Source organism: Oryx dammah, unplaced genomic scaffold (genome assembly GCF_014754425.2).
Source record: "Oryx dammah isolate SB20612 unplaced genomic scaffold, SCBI_Odam_1.1 HiC_scaffold_5, whole genome shotgun sequence".
NCBI lineage: Eukaryota > Metazoa > Chordata > Mammalia > Artiodactyla > Bovidae > Oryx > Oryx dammah.
In genome coordinates this window covers 56,648,919-56,672,582 of record NW_024070189.1, presented here as the reverse complement: position 1 = coordinate 56,672,582, position 23,664 = coordinate 56,648,919, and the positions used below count along the sequence as shown (strand labels likewise).

General features: G+C 45.1%; 1 long non-coding RNA gene across 1 annotated transcript; it reads right to left on the bottom strand.

Moving 5' to 3' along the window:
* Positions 1–8,673: 8,673 nt before the first annotated feature.
* LOC120863519 lies at positions 8,674–15,164 on the bottom strand. The gene is made up of 3 exons (XR_005721017.1): positions 15,010–15,164; positions 14,558–14,619; positions 8,674–9,224 (listed from the first exon to the last, which is right to left on the bottom strand). It is a non-coding gene; the product is annotated as an uncharacterized LOC120863519 (long non-coding RNA).
* Between the last annotated feature and the right edge of the window lie 8,500 nt (positions 15,165–23,664).

Here is a 23,664-nt window from a genome sequence, read left to right as displayed (position 1 = left end):
CAGGCAAGAACACTGGAGTGGGTTGCCATGCCCTCCTCCAGGGTGTCTTCCTGACCCAGGGATTGAACACACATCTTCTGCGTTGGCAAGTGAATTCTTTACCACTGAGCCACCAGGAAAGCCTGTTTAAAAAAAGCTGAAGAGTATTAGATTGTCCAGGAGGGTGTCCCTTCTTGTCCTGTGGCTTTGTGCAGTCCTTGGCACAAGGACGTGCCCTCAGATGTACACATCCGATTTTGAGATGGACACTCCCAAGGCAGGCTGGGCTGATACGGTGTCCTTGGCCTGAGGCAGCTTCAGAGTAATGCCTATCCTCTCCTTGGGTGGTGCTTGGATGTCTTCCTGTTGCACTGAGCATCCAGGTCCCAGGTCTTCCAGGGCTGTGTGGGCTTCATCAACCTGGAGCCTTTTGTTTCTTCCCTTCCTCAGATGGAGGGGGCTCTTGGTTGAAGTGCTCATTGTGATTCTGTTTGGGGATTGGAGGTTCATTTCAGCTCGGCAAACATTTGTTGGTCATTGGCAGTGTTAAGCTGAGGTGCTAGGTGCTGGGGAATGCTGGGGATCCAGCCCACTCCCTACCTGGAGGAAGGTAATACCTAGTTGGGGAGTCAGGCTCATGGACCTGTAATTCCAGTTTAAACTAGTTAAATGGGAGCCTGTGTGACCAGAGGAAGGGACTTCGGCCCCAGCTGTGTCTTTTGAGAACACATCCTAGAGGAAGTGCCCAGTGAGTCATCAAGAGTGATAAGAGTAAGGCAGAGATGGGAGAGGCTTTCTGGGAGGTAGAAAGAGATAGCAAAAGCCCGGGGTGGGGGTTGGGGGCAGTGGGGAGGGGGAGGGAAAGCTGCAAACATTTTGATAAGATGGAGGAGGAAAGGACAGCATGGAGGCTGAAGCTGCAGAACAAAATGAGGCTTGTGTGCTTTCCTAGGGACTGTGGGATGGAGCCCTCAGGCCATGGGGCCCCTGGGGGATCCCAGGAAGGGGCTTCTATGCTCCGAGCATTATAGTCGGACCTTTCTGATGGCAGAGTGAAGGGAGGATGTGGGGAGAGGGGAGGGGCATCAGCATGCATAGCCAGGAAGACTGCGGGAGGCCGTGGCTCTAGTCCAGTTGAGAGGTAACGAGGACAAAGGTAGGGCTCTGGTCGCTGGTGTGTGGGGGGTGAACTAGACGGAAGTCAGGAGATACGGGCAGGCTTTGGTGGAGAAAGGCTCCGTGGGGGACAGATCCCACAGAAGGTGGCTTTCAAGGATGTTGAGACATAGGACAAAGATCCTGTTCATGGACGCGGGCACTGATTCTGCTTCCTGCTTCCCCCCCAGGGTGATGATGTCTCCTGAATGCTGAGTTCTGTTCAAGGACCAGAAGATCCCCATGTGGGCAAACACTTCCCTAAACAGAAACACAAAGAGTTTTGAGTTAAATTCTCAGTTGGTGATGTGTGTGTGTATAAAATAGAAAAGACAGTAATGTACAAAGATTCAGTCTTCTCAACTCTCGTAGGACCCTTAGGCGAAGAGTGTTGTCACGTCATGTGTTAGGCTTGTGAAAATCCTGGGCCTAGGAGTGGCAAGGGGGGCTAAGGAATGAGAAAACGTATGCAGCATCTGTGCCTTCTCTGTGTACCCACGTGGCCCCAGCAAGTTTTATAACCGTGACTGACTGAGTACATGATGAATTTCTAGCAGGTATCTGTGTGCTGTCTCTCCTAAGCGAGTCTGTAGCTCCCAACACGCCTGCTCTTTCATACTCTCCCAATTCCTGCAGGTCATCTGTTCAAGGGAGCGGTTTTCCTGAATCCTGTCACAGTTTTGTAGTACTCTGTGCAGTGTGTCTCATTTACAACATGCTGGGTTATCTGATTATTGTCTTCATTTCTGTTCACAGTCTCACGAGGAAGGTGTTGGCCACCCCTCATGGCAACTGGAACTGTGTTTCCAAGAGGTTAAATAATGTGCCCAGATGGGGAGGGAGCTGGGAATCAAACCTGCATTATTGGACTGTTTTTTCCACCATGTTGAGTTGCATTTACTGAAATGGACACCAGTAGTGTACAGTTTCTGTTTGGAATCTTCCTGGGAAGGAATGAACAAGTGAAAAACAGCCCCATAGTCAAGTCCACACAGCTCCCAAAACATCTATCCTGCATTTCTGCCCCTTCTGCCACCCGTGAAGGCGATTCTGCTTATCCCACCCTGGCAAGACTTGAAAGCTGATCCCTGAGCTGAAATGACCAGATGGAGTGAGCAGTATGTTATTATTATTTAATAAAGCATGTGTTGTTCCCTATTTGGCACTTGCGGCCAAGTCACTGTTCTAGCAGGTGGTGGGTAACTGGACCCAAGCCCCCTGATTCTGGCTCAGGAACTCCCTGGTCCAGCCTTTGATAACAGAACAAGAGGAGAAAAGAGTGACATAGGACACTTCCTGTCCCGAAGGGGATGTGATACAGGACACCTGAAACAACAGGCAGAAGAAAAGCTTTACTAGAGCTGCTTAGGGAGAGCCAGCCCCAGCCCGCCCTCCGCAGGTCATCTAAGATCTGGTGAGGAGTGGGATTGGGCCAGCTCACTCAGTGGATTACAACATGTGCTCTGTGGGCTAGGCACAGGTTTACCACTGACATCCCAGCTTCTGCCCTTGTGAGGGGTGCAATTCTGTGATGGGGAGCAGCAAGCAACCAGGCAATAAAAATTGTTAGGATGAGATTTAATTTTTTATTCAGAAAGGAGAGGGCTTGTGGGAACCCAGAAGGAGGGTTCCTAAATTATCCTGGAGAAACCAAGGAAGTCTTCCAGGAGGAAGAGGAGTCTAGGCTGGGAGTTGAAGGGTGAATAGGAGTTTGACCATGCAGAGTTGCACAGGCTTTAATGGTCAAAGGTGGAAAAGAAACAAGAAAGATTGTTTTAATAATTATAGTAAAAATAGAAAATTAAAACTTCATTGCTAGTCTTTCTACCACTTCTGTAACTCATTCTTATTAGAGATATAATCCACATAGCGTGTGGGGCAGGCAGAAAGGGTTTATGTTTGAATGATTGTTTCTGGGCTAGATATATGCAAATGAGAAGGCTTTTATTTTATGAGGTAAAATGTCTGGAAGCCTGAGTCCTAGATTAAAGTCACCCAACATTGTTTTGATTTCTTTAAGCTGGCACATATCCAGCCAGTAATTCAGTTCAGGGCCCTGAAATTTACCTGTTTGAAACTGTCACAAGTCCAGGTGAGTCACTTGCAGTGGAAATGTAAAAGGTCTGAGAGTTTCGATATTTCAGTCAAAATCTCAACCCTGCCAGAGGCTATACATATGAACTTGGGTAAATCACATCACTTCAACCAAAAATGAGAAATTAAACTCTTTTTATTTGCTTATTTGTCCATCAGTTTATTCCCTCCTGACCCTCCCCCCCCCTTTTACTTTGAAAAGCCTACAGAAAAATTGCATGGAGAGAATGAAGGCAGTGTGTGAGTGTCTGTAGACATACACAAATATATTTATTTTTTCTGAACTTTTGAAAGTAACTTGCAGACTTCATGGCACTTCCCTCCTAAATATCTGTCTTTTCCTAGTTTAGAATGGTGGAATTATCAAATTATCAGAAACTTTTATATTGATGCAATACTTTTGTCTGATGTTCAGCCCATGTTAGAGGCTCCATTATGGCCTCAACTATGTCCTTTATGATTATAAGCTCTGTTTCTGATTCAGTCTAATCAAGGACAAATGGTATTCAATCTTTCTGGTGTCCTCTGATCAAGAATGTGGTTCCCCAGCCTTGTTTCTTTGCCAAGTGGACGTTTTGGAGGCATTCGCAACAGGCATTTTGCAGAGCCCACAACATATTCACTCAGCAGTTCTCACTGTTTGGACAGCTCCTATGTGCCAGGCACTGTGGTAGGAAAACATCACTGTCAGGGCCAGTGTGATCTTTTTCCTTTTAGAGCTTGTCTAGTGGGAGAGCCTAATGAGAAATAAGCAAATTGTGGAAAAGGAAAAGTGCTGGGAGGGACTGGAGAGAATTCCTGGTTGGACATACATCTGAAAAAGAAAGAAATAGGCTTGAGATGAGACTGAGTGGGAAGAGCGTTACTTCTGATGATGTGACTAAACTAAGGAAGGCCCGTCTCTTAGGTGGTGGTATTTAAGTTGAGATCCAAGGAAAGAAAGTGCCAAGGGAAGAGAAAGGGAGCAGGTGGTGACTGCAATCCTGGCAGAGGGAATTGCATATGCAAAGGCCCGGAGGCTGGGGCATGTTTGGCCTGGTTGAGGAACTGAGCAAAAGGGCATTTTGATTGCAGAATGATGGGCGGGGAGCAGGGGGGATGAGGTGAGCTTGATGCCGTGGGTAAGGGTCAGATCAAGGAGTGGCTTTTCGACCTCATTTTAGATACAGTGGGAGCCATTGGAAAGTTGAAAACTGGGGCACCTTATGAGCTGAGGCATGTTTTATAAAGATCACTGGCTGCTATTTGAAGCACCTCTGAAGGTAGTTGCTAGGTTGAAATGAAGTCTCTTCCACAAATTGAAAATGATTGTACATTGAAGGTATTGTTTGCAAGAATCAGAGGTACCACAAAAGATGATTTTAAAAATTCTGAGTTATTTTTGTATTCGAAATTAGACGAGTAATTTCTGACTCTGCCTTCCAGAGAGCTTGGTGGGGTCATGTCTTACGTCCTCATCTTGTGTTTGGTTTGTCATTGATGGGAGCTGACATCCTTGCACTCTAGAAATGACCCAGTGGTCCCATTGCCTCCCAGGCAGCTTGTACCTTGGTGGGAGGCTGGCGTCTCTGGGGAATCTTGCCCCTGCTGGCTGTGGAACTCTTTCCCCCCTGTCCTTATTCCAGCTTCTTCCCAGAGCCCACTCAGCTTTGCTTCAGCTCCTTCCAGTGGACCACACTGGAACCAAACCAGAGCTTATTAAGAGGAAACAGGAGGCACAGTGATGTGGCTGCCTCCTGGGCACCGGCTGTTCCCTCTGCTGGAATGCTTTTCCTGTCCCATTCTTTTGAGCAGCTGCTGCCCAGGGAATCCTTCCTCCCCTGACCACCCTTACTATGCCTGATCACTTTATTACATGCATGCACAGGGTGATCCCTTGTCTTCAGAGTGTATGGTTCTGTTTTGAATAATGCATGCATGAATGTCTGTGAACATTCAATTACTGTTTGTCTCCCCTACTTGGCTGTAAACTCTGTGAGGGGCAGGAACATGTCTGCGGTTGCTCATCACATCACCCCAGTGTACTCCCCTGCTTAACCCTTTGGTGGCCGGGTTCTCCAGAGCACCGCTAGACACAGATGGAAGCTTGCCAAGTGTGTGCACGTGGGTGGCTCCCGAAGCTGGAGGGCATGGCTCTTTCTCCCAGGGGCCTGAACTAGTCAGTTGTTGGCAAATCCTCTCCAGACTTCAGAGAATGCAGTAAGATGGAAATGAGAGAGTGTAGGAATGCTAAGTGTTAAGAGAGTGTTGGGAGATAGCAGGCATGTCCTGTCCTTAGCCCCAGGAGCTCAGGACCCCTGAAATAATAGTCACCCTTTTACCTTCAGAGCAGGCCATCAGGCACCTACCTCCCTCTTTGTTTCCCTGATCTCTCTCCCGCCTCTCCCCTTTTACATCTCCTGTCCCCATGTTGAGATTTTCTAGAGAGGAACCGGGGTGTGTTTCATTTTTCTGTTCTATGCCAAGTCTCCACGAGGGAGAGGATGCTGTGCAATCAGAAGTGTTTTCCCTTCTCAGCTCCTTCATGAGGACACTGCTCTGAGTGAATGTCCTGTTTTATTGAAGACCTGAGCCAGCCTCAGCAGGAGCCCTTATTTCACTTGGATTGTATTTATTCCCCAGTGGGAATAGATACACTAGTTCTGGGCAGATACACTTCTGTGTACTCACTTCCCTGGGATGTCTGCTGGACAGCCTTTTGAATGGAAACTTAGAATGCATGTGGCAGTGGGTGGAGAGAGGTAGCAGCAAGATGGAGGAGGGACTCTTCTTGGGTGATCCTAGAGAGGGATGCAAGCATGTAGCAAGCAGCCTTGCTCCTTGACCTCCCGATAAGAATAAAATGTTAACAGAGGCCAGAGGCTCAAATGTCTATGAAGACAAGGCAGGTGGGGAGCTTTCCTACACTTGAAGGCTGTATTCTCTGGTTAGCCCCAGTCTTTACTGCTCCCTTTTGCCCTGAAGATGAAAATGACTGCTGATTTTAAAGGAGCAGGCTTCTTCAGTGGGCACATAGTTGCGTTTCTTTTGTGGGTGTTAGTTGTTTGGGGTGAGGACTGTGGTAAACCAGAAGTCCTGTGGTTACTCAGGAGGGCAGTGCCTCCACTCACGGCAGTTGTTGGCTTGTGAGGATGGGGACCCAGTGTCACCAGATAATCTGGGTTTCTGAGAGACTTTTGAGATCTGGATTTGTATGTAGAATTACCTGATTTTTAAATGTTGACAACAAACCCAAGTTTCAGAAAATTGTGTGTGTGTCAAACACAGCTTCCCTGTGAGTTACCTTTTCCCTGAAGACTGGCAGTCCCCAGACTAGCGCAAGGTGGGTCATCAGGAAGGCTCTGTTGCTTTGATTGGCAGAACACAAGCAAATGAGTATAGATGAGAGAAGGATTTAAACCCAAAGAAGAGCTGCAGGGAAGCTGCCTGGGGAGGTGGGGGGAGATGGCTTTGGCCCAGGGAGACACCATCAGCCCGCCTCGCTGAGCCTCAGCTTGCTGGTGAATGAAATGGGGCCAGTGGCATTTGTTTCTTAGAGCATTTCTGGGTGTCCTGCCCAGAGCTCAGTAGCTGTCACTCCAGCAGTCCCTTAGTGCACTTGCTCACACTGCACTTGGCACGGCCCCTGGGTCTTCCTGCTGGTTTTTAAAGAGCCCCATGCTCCCAGTCCCACATGGGCTCATCTTTCCCCTGTGACCCCTGAGGCATCACAGGCTCCTGTCCCTTCTGTTTCTGCTGATTCTCTTGAATCCCTTCCCTCCTCTCCTGCCACCATCCTCTCCAGGTTGTTGTTGTTCAGTCGCTCAGTTGTGTCTGACTTTGTGACCTCATGGATTGCAGCGCACCAGGCTTCCTTGTCCTTTACCGTCTCCTGAAGTTTGCTGAAACTAATGTCCATTGAGTCAGTGATGCCATCCAACCATCTCGTCCTCTGTCATCCCCTTCTCCTCCTGCCCTGAATCTTCCCCAGCATCAGGGTCTTTTCCAATGAGTTGGCTCTTCACATCAGGTGACCAAAGTATTAGAGCTTCAACTTCAGCATCAGTCTTTCCAATGAATATTCAGGATTGTTTTCCTTTAGGATTGACTGGTTTGATCTCCTTGCAGTCCAAGGGACTCTCAAGGGTCTTCTCCAAACCACAGCTCCAAAGCGTCAAAAAGTACTCAACAGTACTCTTCCAGGTACCCACTACCTTTTCCCTGGATTGTGTTGTTTCAGTGCCTCTAGCCCTGCTTCCTCCTAAATCTCCCGATTCCTATTTCCAAATGAGCTTCCCTAGACAGAGCTGTGTCTGCCTCAGTGTCTGCTTCCCCCAGACCTGTGGGCGGAGGCTTCCTGGCCTGGCCTGTGTGCTCCCTGCGGCCTGGCTTCCCGCCACTTTCTCAGTCTTCTCTGCTGCCAACCTCCCCAGACTCCTCTCCTGTCCCCCACCTCCCTCACCTCCCGTGTGCACCCCAGTCTCTCCACTTTCTGTCTTTTCCTCAGACTGGCCATGTTCTTTCCAAGAAAGGTCACTCTTCACTCGGTGAACCCTTGAAAGGACCTGCCTCAGATTTCTCGTCACCGCTCCTTGTCCATACCCATCACATTGTAAACTTTTCCTTGCCGCATATCCCAGCGGTCATGAGTATACAGTAACGTGCATCAGCTCATCCGTCTCTGGCTTTCTTACCAGACTGAAGCTCCAGAAAGCAGTACCAGGCTTGGCTGTCCTGTGCATCTTTCATGTTCATTGAATGAAGGTATTAATAGATGTCTCTTTGTATCTCCTTGTTCACCTGCCCCTGCAGAGAAATGGAAGGACTTGCTGTTCCCTGCATGCACTGCAGGTCATTCTGTGCCAGGACTCTGGCATCATCTGCCTAGCTTAGTCCTCCTCCTACCCACCATGGGCTGTTCCACGTTGGACAGGTCGCTTGAGCTCTCTGTCTTCGTTTCTTCAACTGTGAAATGGAGCTGATGATCGTACCTACTTGGCAGCATCCCTGCCCCACCTCCGGATAGCTGTGTTCTCCTAGGTTGCTTTACCTCCCCGTGCTTGGGTTTCCCCACGAGTGAGATGCTGGTGGGGTGACAGTATCATCATCCCCAAGTTGGGAGGAGTAAACCAGGGAACACAAGGCAGTGCCTGACTGCTGCCTGGCACATGCCCCACGTAGTAAGTGACTCTTGCTGTTCCGATTGTTATTAGTCTAGCAATGGTTCTGACACAAATGAGAGACCCGTGTTTCTGCTAATGCTTCAGGGTCATCTGTGGGAGGTAAATTCAATTGTCCTGGGGTCCATCTTGTACTAACCTTTTCATGGTTTGTTGGTGGGGGAAGAGAGGATTAGATGGAACAACCCTCAGTCTAGTACTTCTCTTTTGACTTATTCTCAAGCACTTGTACCTTGGACCTGTTAATTGTCTCGAAAATAAAGAATGAGCAAGATAGTTTCATTTTTCTTTATTTTGCCACTGGTGCAGCCTTAGGACCTATATCGGAGCAGCCTTCTCATACACCCCGCCTCAGACCCTGTCCTCAGTCGCTCTCCACCTTCTACCTGGAAGGAAGTTCATTTCCTTCAGAGGACTTTTCCTATTGATGACTTTATGTTCTGTCATCTTCCTTCCTAGACTATAAGTTCCATGAAGTCAGACTGGATTGCTCACTGTAGGAAGGGAAGTACTAGGGATAGAAGAAAAGAAAACCCTATAGAGGTCCTTAGATAAACCCAAGGTGTAGGATTTTGATCTGGTGTCAGCTCTGATCTGGGGACTGGGAATGATAAGAAACAGGAAGGCAGCTTTCTCTGTATCAATGTAGGGTGACTTGGCTGCTGGTGGATTCTCTAAACTTCACACAGATCTTCCTTCTGCAGAGCCTGTCAGTTTCCAAGGAGGACGCACAGCCTCTTCACCCCATTCCAGCCAAAGATGTTTTCTCCTTGGCCAGTTAGTGCTTGTTGCGGGCCTGCTGGACCAGCTGCTGTTTCTGGACCATCTCTGGATGACCTAGGTCATTGTGGAAAGAGAACAGATAGTAGTAATAATAGCAAGTAACATTCACCTCTGGAACTTTCCCTCCATTCTTAGTAACTTAATGAGACTTTTATTGTCTCCATTTTATGGAGGAAGAAACTGAGGCTTAAAGAGCATAAGTGACTAGCCTAAAATCGTAAAATTTATAAGTAGCAGGCCCAATGTTTAAACCATGTCATTTGTCTTAGAAGCAACTGCTTAACTGCTGAACTGTGGAAGACTTCAGCTCACTGAAGTTTGGCTGTGGGATGTGTCATGGGCAGGGAGAGATGGGGAGAGAAGGGGAAGGAAATGTTGCAGATTTATCTTCGTAATTTTCCTTGGCTTTGGCTAATATTAAAATTATTTTGAGCACTCCACTGACAAAGGCGGAAGAGAGAACCCAATTCGATATTAAATATCTGCAATGGAAAATTCACAAAGTCTTTTTAAATGGAAGATATTTCCGAGTAATTCCCATGGGACTAATTCGGCCAGTTGTTGCTTCTGCTGCACGCTTCCTGTGGTTGCTTCACTGTTCTCAGAAATGAACATTCCTGACTTTGAAGTCCTGGGGTTACGCCAGGCGAGATGCTGAACTCTGCCTTGGTTTCCCAGGCAATGCATGAATAAAAGGGAGAGGGCTGTGCAGGGTGCTTCATTGCTTGCCTGTGACTCTGGGCTTTACAAAAATTACATTAAGTTTGGCGTCTCCAGGCAGGGAAGTGGGATCTATCACTTCCCAGTCTTCATACCCCAGTAGCTAGTGCCCAGCGCCATGAAGGATGCTCAGCACTCTATATGCCCTAACTCTTGCAGTCCTCACAACTGCAAGGTCCCAGTAACCCTTAACCCTCTTTTATAGACTAAGACAGAGGCTCAGAGAGGGTAAAGTTCTGGGCCCACTTGGCCCGTGGCAGAGCTGGGACAAGAAGCCGGTTCTGTTTGATTCAAAAATCCCATGCTGCAAATTACTGCACTCTGTGCCAGAACTGTGTTCAGAACTTAGAACTGGTCGATGGAGGGCCTGGAGATCATTCCATACCCCTGGCCACCATGGGCCAGAACTGCCAGCACAGGGGAGGGAGGGGTGCTCCCCTTGTCTGACTGGCTTGGCCTGTCCCCTGCCGCATCCCCACGGGTGATTTCGCCTGGCATCCATCCATGCAGGGGAAAGTTGAGAGTAGCTGCTCACTCGGCGTTGGTGGCCCACACTGAGAGCCTTTGGGCGAGAAAACCCTCATGTATGAAGTGGCCCTGCCCATTGCTTCATCATGGATTGCTTCATCCAGGCAGCCTGAATTACTGGTCGCTCTGCTGGAGTCTGATTTCTGATGAGGTAGCATCTGGGAAGTAAACTGCAGGAGGACAGGGCTTTTGTGAATTATGTTCACTGCTGTGTTGTTGGTATTGGGTATATCACCTGGTGTGTTGTGGGGCTTAATACGCAGTGGTTGCATCTTTACTCATCACAGGTCTTTTGCTGACTGTTGACTCCTCCAATCTGACTCCCCTTCAGCAAGACTTTCTCATATGCTGTTCCTTTTGCATAAAATGCTGTTTGCTCTGCATATCGTACTGTTCTGTGGTGATGGAACATCATCCCTCTCCCCTTGAGCTTAAATGTCGCCTTTTTAGATTGGGCCTTCCCAGGTCTCCCTGGAGGCTGGCCCCCATGTCTAAATGGTGTCTCTGTGTTAATGCTCTCATAACACCCTATACTGTAAGGTATGTGACCCAGTTTATAATGATGTATGTATGAGTGGCAGTGTTGAACATCTGGCCTTTCAGTGAATTGTTAGCTCCACAAGAACAGAGATCTGTCTGTTTGGCTCACTCTTGTCCTGGGATGTGGTAGGCACTCACTAAACACTTGAGAGTGAGTGAGGTCTTTACCCTCCCCTCTGACACTACACATCTGCCCCTGGAGTGATGGGTTCTAATGTTTTGACTGTTTAAAGCTGAATGAAGAGTTTTACCTCCACACCTGCCGCCTCCACCCCCCGCCCCCCCCATCCCCAGCCACTTCCATCCCATGAATCAGACTCCCTGCATCACGGAAGGGAGTGGTTTCTTTTCCCTTTGGACCTCAGAATGCTTAGGTTCACAGAAGGCTCTGTCTGCCCTCATCATAGTTACCATCCCCAGGCCAGGGCTGCTGCTTTGAGGGCCACTGGTTATTACTTGAGTATTTTAGGATTCTTAAGAGTCATATATGAGTCTTAGTTCTCAACCACTGAGTCAGTAGGCAAGGTGAAAGAAGGTGTCTGCAGACCTGTCTGGCTATCTCTCTCTCTTCTTTTCCCACCTCATGGTGTCTTGCTAGCCTTGAAATAAAAAGAATCTTGCACTAGGGACATTGGAAGAGGTTAGGAAAAATCAAAGCCCATCATCTTTCTCATCAAGTGGGAGCTGGCTTAGTGCAGTCTGGGGTGAGCAGAGAGCTCTCACGTTTGAGGCCAGAGCAGGAGGGAAACGCTTGTACAAAACCTGCAGGCTGGGAGCTGTCACTAGGCTCCAGTACTCTAGGCCTCTCTCATAGGAGGCCACTCTGAAGGATAAGACCTGCAGGAGAGACCAGAAATCCTGTTTGGGTCCTTCCTGTCTGGCTCTTTCCTCCTTTCCTGTTTCTTATTGATGAGCACCACTCAGGCTCATCCACGCTTGGCCCTTCCTCGTCAGTATAGGCTTTCAGCTCGCCCGGCCGACATCCTGTGGACGCTGCAATTCAGACAAACAGCAAGATCATCAAAGAGCAAAGCATGAATGAAAAACTGCTTTATGACATGCCTTCAAAGTGTCCTTTTAGAAGTTCAAAGGATGTGGAGAGGAGGCAGGGGAATCAAAGGAGATGGGGAGAGCAATGAACTCTCCAAGGAATCATTGGGTTTTTCATTGTATATTTTCTATGACGCTTGTGATTTAAAAATCAAAAGTAATCCCAGCCCTCAAGGGTTCTCTGTGTGCAGCTCTGATGCACAGAAGGACACAACTCAACCTTGCTGGCTGGAATGCTTTGACCCCTACCTTCTAAGTCACCCGTTTGGCATCTGCACTTCCTCTTTGGACCTTGATCGAATATTTTGATCTGGAAAGACTGTGTCCAGAGATGGAGATTGAATGATGCTTATGTTGTTCGATGGAGATGAATAATTAAGTCTGTGTAGAAACTCCCCATTACCTTTTGCATTTAAAGACAGGCCAGAGTCCAGCTATAGCAGTAGATATGCAGAGCTCAGAAAAGATCTGGCATAGATTGAAAGATTCCAGAGACTTCTGTTCTGACAGACAGAAGGGGAATTGAGACTGTACTTGAGGCTGGAGCTGGACCTACTTAATAAACTTGTGGGAACACCATTGATATTTTGATGCGGAAATCCATTATGCCTTGTCCACTCAGAATGTCTTGGCAACTAACGTCATTCCATCCATGGAGGATGCTTGAATGAAATGAATGAATGACCTAAGAAATAGACAGCTCTGATGTAGTAATCCTAGAGCAGCTTCTATCAAGGAAGTGTTTTCTTTTGGGGTCATTCAGGCTCAGAACATGAAGACAGTCTTGAGGGTGAGCTTTGAATTGCTATTTCAGTGAAGTTTACAAGGGATTTCAACTGCAAGGGACAAACTGGGCTGAGGTAGAGGGATTTTGTCATGTATTGAAAACTCCAAAGGGAGGCTGGATTCCTGGCTTGTCTGGTGCTGACAAGCACCAGACTGAATGTTTGTGTCCCTGAAAGAGTTGTATGTTACAACACCCCATGCCCCAAGGCGATGATGGTATTAAGAAGAGGTGGGGGCCTTTGGGAGATGATTTGGTCCTTAGAGTGGAGCCCTTGTGAATGAGACTAGTGCAGCCCTCATGCATGATACTCGTGCCTTTATAGAGACTCCAGAGAGCTCTTTCATTCCTTCCACCATGTGAGGATACGGTGAGGTGACTTTCACCAGATACCGACTTTGCCAGCACCTTGATCTTGGACTTGCCAGCTTCTTAGAGCTGTGGCAGATTTGCTGTTTATATGCTACCTAGTCTATGGCATTTTTGTTACAGCAGCCATACAGTCTAAGGCAGCTGGTTCAAGGGGCCCTGGAAATGTCCTCAGGACTCTTGCTTTGCCTTCTCTTCCGCTCAGCTATGCTTTATGTGTGTTACTTTCTGTTTTCTGCAGACCAAGGTGATGCCCTTGGGCACAGGAGGTACTGTTTCATGGTTAAGAACACGTCAGGAATTCCCTGGCCGTCCAGTTGTTAGGACTCCACTCTTCCACTGCAGGGGCGTGGGTTTGATCCCTGGTTGGGGAACTAAGATCCCACAAGCTGCATGGCCTGGTTAAATAAATCAATAGAACACCATCTCTAGAGCCAGAAGCAGTCTTGATTCAAATCCTCAGGCCCTCACTGATTAGTTGCACAACTGTAGACATATTTCTTAACATCTCTGTGCCTTAGTTTCCTTGTCTTTAAATGGGACACGAGGATGATGGTGATAGTGACAGGGATGGCTGAAATTTTGAGCACTTGCTCTTCCTCTGCCTTGTGTTCTTCCCAGTACTCTGTGTAAATAAATTCACTGGTTTTCACAACAACCTGTGAGATAGGTGCCATTAGTAGCCCCATTTTAAAGATGAGGAAACTGAGGCACAGAAAGTTTAAATAACTTATCTGTTATGCAACTAGCAAATGATGGAACCAGAAGTTAAATCCAGGTAGTCTGGTTCCAGAATTAGTACTATTGATTCCCAAACTATGCTGCCTTATATAATAGAACTTATAGTTTATGGGGTTGATGTGGGAAGTCAGTGAGACGGTACACATAAAGACACTTAAGGCAGTTCTTGGCACATAAGGGTCATCTTAAAAAAGAAAAAAAAAACGCTGCCAGTAACTTTTGGCCTATATTTTATGCTCTCAGTAACCGCAGCAGGGAATGATTCTCTTCTAAGTGTTCCACAAAACTCTCAGAACCAATCACTATGGCCAAGAGATTACAGTGTTCTGGTAAGCCAGCCTGGTACTGGGGATAGAACTGACACCAGCTGAACCACATCAGTTGAAAAGTGAAGGAGGATTGTTTCATCAGAGTGAAGAAGCTGACTTAACTAGAGGTCGGAAGGGAGGGAACCGTGAGGAACCCTCCTGAATCAAGTGTCCACTCTGGCAGTAGGGCTGTCAGGATTTCTCTGGGAAATCAGTTTGCAACTGACAAACGAAGACAAGGTGGTCAGAGACCCTATATCGAAGTCTTCTGGATCCTTCAGCATGACGTGTGAGGGGAGAGGGCTGATCAGGTTGAAAAGAAGGACGATTTTTAAGGCTAAACTCACCATATCACTCAGGGCGGCACACAGAGTTTAAGTCAGGAAGTGAAGTGCTTGTTCATCTGGATCTGCAGGAAGGTAAATAGGACGTAATTACCCAGATGGCATGTGGGCAGGCCCTGAGGCCACCTTGTGAGAAGTGCTGGGCAAGCACTCGCAACCACTAATGATGCACTGACAGCCCCGGCGCTGCTCAGAGATGGCGCCACTGGCCCCAGAGTGCCCATTCCCATGGTCTGGGGTGAGTCAGGCCATGCTGAAGCCAGGCCCCCGCCTGGCTCACCAGTCCCACTTCCTCCACTGCCTGGTGGTCCCCACCCACACAGCCACCACGCCCAGCTGAGCACTGACCATTTGGTCCAAAATTAGTATCTGAGGCCAAAATGGGAATCTTGGCCCAAGGTCTTGTGGGTGGTGGATGAATTACAAAGGGACCCAGAGGTAAGATATCAGTTTACCAGCTTCTACTTCAGTCCCTACCAGCTTCCACTTCCTGGGCTGTGTTTGCTGGGGGAGGCATAGAGAGACGTTGCCTTCAGTGGCTGAGTCTGGCCAGCTGACTCCTGTCAACCATCTCAAGGTTATGTTGGAAATGTGAGTGTGTGGTGGCTACCACCACTATAAAAATAGCTTGATGATAGTCACTCAAGCTGCCTTCTCCCAGCTGCTTATTTTTGTGTGTGTCTGCATCTGGTCAGTTCTGACACCATTGCCCATGCTGATTACTCCAGACTCCTCTTCTACCTTCTCTTTCTTCCACTGAAGACCTTGTTTAATAAATTATTACAGAAAGACAGCCTCTACAACTTTCTCATGGCTCTTTACTGAGGCTCCAGAACCATCTCCTACTGCATACTGGGTATTTTATCTACAATATATGTTTTCTTCTCTCCCCCGCTTTATTAATGACTTCTCTTTTTTGACTCTTCCCTTCAAACCTATGTTAAAATGACCCATCCTACAAGTCCTCACCTTTCTTCAGCTCTCCTCTCTACTTGGAGCTGTATGTATCCTTTCTCCCACTCTGTCTTGAAAGAAAAGTTTGCTTATTATCCTCACTTCTCAGTAACTATTACAATATAGTTTCCACTTCTCTCCACCCCATTGAAGCTGCCCTTCCAGGCTTGCAACAACAACCAATTGGGAGGTCTCTGCATGTTTTAAATGGTTTGTCCCTATCAGTGAAAAAAAAAAAAAAAAAGGAATGTGTGCCTCAGTGTATGAATATTCACTTGTAAATTACAGTTGACTTTTGAACAGCATGGATTTGAACTGTGCAGGTCTCCTTATTTGCAGATAGCTTCCAATAAACATAAACCACATACTGCCTGGTCTGTGGCTGGTTGAATCTATGGATATGTGCATGCTGAGCTGTGTCAGTCGTGTCCGACTCTGTGTGACCCTATGGACTACAGTCCACCAGGTTTCTTTGTTCATGGAATTCTCCAGGTAAGGTTACTAAAGTGAGTTGCTGTGTCCTCTTCTGGGGATCTTCCTGGCCCAGGAACCAAACTCATATCTCTTGGGTCTCTAGCATTGTCAGGCAGGTTCTTTACCACTAGTGGTACCTGGGAAGCCCCACAGATGTGGAGGACCAACTATAAAGTATATAAGGATTTTCTACTACATAGGAGTTGGAACCCCTAACCTTTGCCTTGTTCAAGGGTCAACTGTGTATACATATACTAGTGTACACATTCTATACTATAAAATAGAAACCAAAATAAATATTTTAAAGGATGGTTTTAATATAGAAGATTGAATATTTTCCCTAGTGGATAGTCTTTACAATGCTTGAGTCTAAATACTGATTTCAGTGTATTTTATTGTTTCGTCTTTGAGATATAATTTAATACAATAAAACCAATTTTAAGTGTACAAGTCAATGAGTTTAGATAAGTACATAAAATCTTGTAACTGCTACTCTGGATTTCCCAGGTGACACTAGTGGTAAGGAACCCGCCTGACTGTGCAGGAGACATAAGAGATGTGGGTTCGATCCCGGGCCTGGGAAGATCCCCTAGAGCAGGGCATGGCAACCCATTGCAGTATTCTTGCCTGGAGAATCCCATCGACAGAGGAGCCTGGTGGGCTACAATCCATAGGGTCACAGAGGGTCAGACATGACTGAAGCGACTTAGCACACACCTGTACACTCAGAACCACTACCCTAATCATGATGTAAAGCATTTCTATCACCCCAGAAAGATCTCTCATTCCTGTTTGCAGTTAATCCCTGACCTCTCCTCCAGCCCCTGGCAACTACTGACTTGCTTTTTATCACTGTAATTTTGCCTTTTCTAGAGTGTCACGTAAATGAAATCACATAGTATATGGTCTCTGTGTGTCTGGCTTCTTTCACTTACCATGATAGTTTGATTCATTTATGCTTTGGTGGTTCATTCATTTTAATGGCTAAGTACTTACCACTGATGGACACTTAAGTGCTCTCTAGTGTTTGGCTGTTATGCCTAAAGTTTCTTTGAGAATTGACATGTAAGTCTTTTTTGCAGATACATGTTTTGATTTCTCTTGGGTAAATACATAGGAGATGGAGTTTTGGGTCATATACTGAGTATATGTTTTCAGTTCAGTTCAGTTCAGTTCAGTCGCTCAGTCGTGTCCGACTCTTTGCAACCCCATGAGTCGCAGCACGCCAGGCCTCCCTGTTCATCACCATCTCCCGGAGTTCACTCAGACTCATGTCCATCGAGTCCGTGATGCCATCCAGCCATCTCATCCTATGTCGTCCCCTTCTCCTCCTGCCCCCAATCCCTCCCAGCATCAGAGTCTTTTCCAATGAGTCAGCTCTTCACATGAGGTGGCCAAAGTACTGGAGTTTCAGCTTCAGCATCATTCCCTCCAAAGAAATCCCAGGGTTGATCTCCTTCAGAATGGACTGGTTGGATCTCCTTGCAGTCCAAGGGACTCTCAAGAGTCTTCTCCAACACCACAGTTCAAAAGCATCAATTCTTTGGCGCTCAGCCTTCTTCACAGTCCAACTCTCACATCCATACATGACCACAGGAAAAACCATAGCCTTGAGTGTATGTTTAGTTTATAAGAAACTACCAAACTGTGTTGTAAAGTGGCCATGCCATTTTGTCCGCATCAGCGATGTGTGGGACATCCAATTGCTCCTACATCCTTGTCAACATTTGATATTGCCAGTCTTTTAAGTTTTAGTTATTCAAATGAGTATGTAGTGGTAGCTACTGTATTGATTGGGCATCAGTATCTGCTCTTTGGTGAAATATGTCTTATGCCATTTTATTTTTATCAGGTTGTTTCTCCTTTCTGTGTTGTAAGAGTTTGTCATATACTCTCTGTACATGTCTTTCATCAGATATGTGGTTTGCAAATATTTTTTACTACTATGTAGCTTTTTGCTAACAGTGTAATTTGAAGAGTAAAAATGTTTAATTTTGATGAAATACAAATTATAATCTTTTTCTTTTATAGTTCATACCATATTAAAAAATTTTTTGCCTCACCCAAATTCACTTAGATTTTACCCTATGGTTTTATTCTAGAGGTTTAATAATTTTAGCTTTTACATTGAAGGCTTTGATTGGTTTTGAATTAAACATTTTTTGTGGTGTGAAGCAAGGTTTTTTTTAATGTTTGCTCATTTATTTATTTGTTACTTGTGTAAGAGTATCTACTGGCTTCAGTACTATTTGGTGAAGGGTTTTTTTTTCCCTCACTGCATTGGTTTGACAACTTAGTTGAAAATCAGTATAAATACATGTATGTATGTCTGGATTCTATTCTGTTTCATTTGTTTGTGTGGCTGTCTTTATGCCCATAACACACTGTCATAATTTCTGTAGCTTTACATGAAGGTTGCTCAGTTGTGTCCGACACTTTGTGGCCCCATGGACTAGCCTGCCAGGCTCTTCCGTCCATGGAATTCTCCAGGCGAGAATACTGGAATGGATAGCTGTTACCGTCTCCAGAGGATCTTCTCAACCCAGGGATTGAACCTAGGTCTCCCACATTGCCTCTGAGACACCAGGGATGACAGAATTGTTTAGATGGCGCTACTTTTTAACATGTTTTAAAATCTATCATATTGCTATTTGTTTTTTATTGGTGCCATCTGATTTTTGTTTTGATTTTTCTTTTTTTTTTTGAGTTCTTAATTTTTTAGCAACTTACTTTAGCAATTTATATGCCGTAAATTTACCCATATTAGATATACAGCTGAGTGATTTTTAGTAAATTTACAGAGTTGTGCAACTATCATCACAGTCTATTTTTAGAATATTTCTGACACCTTAAAAAGATCCCTTGTGCCAATTTGGAGTTGATATGATTCCATTTTATCTCCTTTATTGGTTTAGTTGACTATACCTATTTTTATTTTTAGAGGTTCCTATAGCGTTTACAGTATATATCTTTAACCATAGTCTTTGAAGGAATATCCTACCACTTCAGATTTAGTATAAGGATCTTAAATGGTTCATTTCCACTTTTTTCCTCTTCTTCCCACTGTGCTATTGTTATCATTCATTTTGTTTCTACATATCCTGTGAACCCATCAAAGCATCGTTGCTAAATATATTTCCTTTAAACAGTTGTTTCTCCTGTAAGGAGTCTTTTTAAAGTAAGAAAGGAGTATTTTACATTTTCCTACGTGTTTTTCACTTCTGGTGCCCGCCATTCCTTTGTGTAAACCCGATTTTGCATTCCCTGTCATTAATCCTCTGTCTGAAAAACTTGCTTTAACTTTTCTCATAGTGGTAGTCTGTTCATGATGAATTCTTTGTTTTAAAATGTCTTTATTTGACCTTTGTTTTTGAGAAATAGTTTTGCTGAGTGTAGCATTCTAGGTTAACGCTTGGTTTTCTTTACTCTTTAAAAGATATTACTGTTTTCTGGATTGCATTGTTTCTGAAGTGTGCTGTCAGTCTTTAGACTCCTTTGTCTTTTCTTTTCTAGCCATTCAGAGTGTTTTCTCTTCATCACTAGTTATAAGCAGTGTGATTATGCTATACCTTGGTGTGGTCATCTTTATGTTTCTTATATTTGAGATGTGTTGAGCTTACGGCATTTTATAGGTTTCAGTAAGTTTGGAAAATTTTGAGCCATTATTTTTTCCAAATACATTTTTATCCCCCTCACTTGTGTCCTCTATGTTCTTGGACTCCATTAACAAGTATAATAGTCGACTTCCTGTACTTAGTGGCTCAGTGATGACTCGCTCCGTTTTCTTTTTTTCAGTGTGTTTTTTTTCCCCTGTCAGTATTTCATCTTGGATGACTTTTATTGCTATCTCTTTAAATTCATTAATCTTTTTTTCTCCCATGCGATATATAATCTGGTGTTAATACCGTCCAGTGTATCTTACATATTACATTGTATTTTTCATCTATAGAAATTTAACCTGAAACCTTTCTGCTATCTTTATATTGTTCATGTCTCTCCTTAACTTGCTTCTGTTTTCCTTTAACTTTCTTGAACTTGTATAGTTATAATATTGTCTTAATGTTTTTGTGTGCTATTTCTATCATATGTCTGTTTTTTTAAAATTCTCATTATGGGCTTTATTTTAACTTTTTTGCATAACTAGTCCTCTTTTTATTGGATTCCAGATACTGTGACTAATCTTCAGTGTTGAGATTGTTTGCACTCGTATAAATGTTGCTGGTCTTTGTTGTCCTGGGGCACTGGTAAGGTCCTTGGGATCAGTTTGATCTTTCTGAGCTGTGTTTTTCGGTTTTGCTAGGGTGACTGCAGAACAACTGCTGGTGTCAGCCAGGGGTTGGCAAACTGTGGCTCACAAGCCAGTTGCCTCTTTTGGGAAATAAAATTCTTTGGGAACACAGCCACACCCATTTGTTGACATATTATCTGTAGCATGTTTTATGTTGACATATTTTATGCTCCAGCAGCAGAACTGGGTGGTTGTGGGAGAGGCTCTATGGCCCATAGCTTAAAATATTTAGTATCTGATCCTTTAAGAAGTTTACCAACATCTTGTTGAAGCTCACTGGGGCTCAGTATTGAAGCAGTACCCTCCTGAGGACATACCTGATGCTCTTGGTATTAGGAGTTCTTTCCATTCTTGTCTTTTGTAACATGAACTTCTCCTGGCCCTAGTTTGGGCCTCTGGGGGTTGTTCCACCTACTTCATTAGCCCTTCCTGCCTTGCAGCCTGGAAATGCTCTCCAGACAGTGAGTGGGACACCCTTAGGATTAACTCTCTGTTTCCCTTTTCTCATGGGATCATTATTTTGTGCTTTTTGTTGTTTAGTGCCTGAAAACTGTCTGATAAATTTTGTGTGTTTTTCTGGTGATTGAAAGTACAGTAAGTCAATCTCTGTTGCCCCATCGTGGCTGAAAGTCAACATCCCTCAACTTTCTCTTTTTAACCTTTTTTGCCTGATTGGAAGAGTAATGTGTTTCTAACCTACTGATTTCTCAACAGTATTGGGCCAGATTTACCACTGCTGACTTTTATAATTATTCCACTTTCACAAAAGCATATCCTCCATCTGTAATCTGTTTTTCCTCCTCTTTGCCTCTTCTGTCTGCATTTAATGTTAGGATAGCTGATAGTGCTAACACTGGTCTGCCTGCCTTCCTTTGTTCTCCAATAGCTTCAAACGCCATCTGTATGGGGATGCAATGAATGCTTAGGAATTTAAAATACTACACAGCTTGGAGATGTGCAGTCCTGGAATGGAATGTTGGTTCTTGTGATGTAGACAAAGTCAGATTCTCTAGGAGATATTAAGATTAATGTCTATTTTTTTTAATATATATATATATTTTTTTATTTATTTTTATTTATTTATTTGACTGTACTGGGATCTTACTTGTGGCATGTGGGATCTAGTTCCCTGACCAGGGATCAAACCCAGACCCCCTGCATTGGGAGCCCAGAATCTTAGCCACTGGACCACCAGGGAAGTCCCAGATTAATGTCTATTTTGTTTTTGGTGACCTTAATATATACTTGGTGATGCACTAAGTATTTTGTTCATATCATCTCCAGTCTTTCAGTTCAGTCAGTTCAGTTGCTCAGTCATTTCTGACTTTTTTGCGACCCCGTGGACTGCAGCATCTCAGGCTTCCCTGTATATCACCAACTCCCGGAGCTTACTTAAACTCATGTCCATTAAGTCATTGATGCCATCCAACCATCTCATCCTCTTGTTTCCCTTTCTCCTCTTGCCTTCAGTCTTTTCCGGCATCAGGGTCTTTTCCAGTGAGTCAGTTCTTCGCATCAGGTGGCCAAGTATTGGAGTTTCAGCTTCAACATCAGTCCTTCCAGTGAATATTCAGGACTGATTTCCTTTAGGATGGACTGGATGGATCTCCTTGCAGTCCAAGGGACTCTCAAGAGTCTTCTCCAACACCGCAGTTCAAAAGCATCAATTTTTCGGCACTCAGCTTTCTTTATGGTCCAACTCTCACATCCATACATGACGACTGGAAAAACCATAGCCTTGACTAGATGGATCTTTGTTGGCAAAGTAATGTCTCTGGTTTTTGTATGCTGTCTAGGTTGGTCATAGCTTTTCTTCCGAGGAGTAAGCAGCTTAATTTCAAGGCTGCAGTCACCGTCTGCAGTGATTTTGGAGCCCCCTCAAAATAAAGTCTGTCACTGTTTCCATTGTTTCCCCATCTATTCCCCACCTATTTGAAATGAGGGACCAGATGCCATGATCTTAGTTTTTTGAATGTTGAATTTTAAGCCAGATTTTTCACTCTCTTTCACTTTCATCAAGAGACTCGTTAGTTCTTTGCTTTCTGCCATAAGGTTGGTGTCATCTGCGTATCTGAGGTTATTGATATTTCTCCTGGCAGTCTTGATTTCAGCTTATGCTTCATCCAGTCTGGAATTTTTCATGATGTACTCTGCATATAAGTAGTCCTTCACTGGAGACTGCATATCTCCAGTCCTTCACAATAGTTCTATGAGGTAGATACTTTTGTTATACCCATTTATAAATGTGGAAACCAAGGTTCCAAGAAGTTAAATCACTTCCTGGGCGCACAAGCCAGAATGTGAAACCACATCTGTCTGACCAGACTAGACTGATGTCCTGCTTGGGTTTCGCTGAGATCTCCCTCATAATAGCACTGAAATTCCTCACTAGGAAACCCCTCAATCCTAGGCACAACCTGATATGTTTGGCTACCCTAGTAAATTGCTCCGCCCTCCCTGACTCTCTTCTCTATACCCACTTAAAACTTGGAGTAGTTTAAAACTCTGTAAATGCTTGTGAACCATTTTATGTAGTGCCTGACATACAGTAAGGGCTTAAAAGTGGGAGCTGTTATTACTGTTTGCATTTTGATCCTTTCTGACTCTCTTGCAGCAAGCATTTGTTATTCTAATTGGCTGCCCACCATCTGAGCATCATTCTTCGTGTAGGGAATTTCCCACCTTATGAGGCAGGACCCATTTCCTCCTCCAGAGACTAACCACCATCCCCTGTCCCCAGCCTGGTAGCTAAACTACAGGCAGGTGATCTAGGCCCCACTTGTGAGATGTATGATCAGAAACAGAATCTGTCCAGAATCTAGCCTTTTGAAGTTGGCAGTGGAAGCCATGCTCAAAATTCAACAGTGCCCTGAAAGCAGAGTCCTGAGTCAGAGCTGTGAACCATAATCTCTTTCCAGTGGTTTCAGCAAGGGGTTTCTCACTAGAGTAGGTCAGGAATGAATTTAATGCCTGCTCCTGGCTGTAGAGGCGCCAGTCTGTTCCCTCGCTTGTCTGGTAATTCTGTGAATAGCCAGGTATCCTTTAGTAATTCCCTTATCTACTTGAATTAGGCAGAGTTGCTTTCTTGTCTCTGCAGCTGAGAGTGCTGATTGATAACAGGCACTGTCCGGATGTTGTGGGCACTTCAAACTTAATGGGGTCCAAAACAGAACTCATTCCCTTCCCTCAGAGACCTACAGCATTTCACTCTGAATCTCAAGCACAGCTCCTCAGTATGTGCTGGATTTATGAAATTAGAAACCACAGTCACCTTAAACTCCTTCTTCCTAAGCCCCAAGCCCCTCAGTATTTACCAGGGTAAGTCCACCTCCCCTGACTTTCTCTGTCTTCACCCAGATCTTGTCGGCCACCTCTTGCCTTGATCATGGCACAG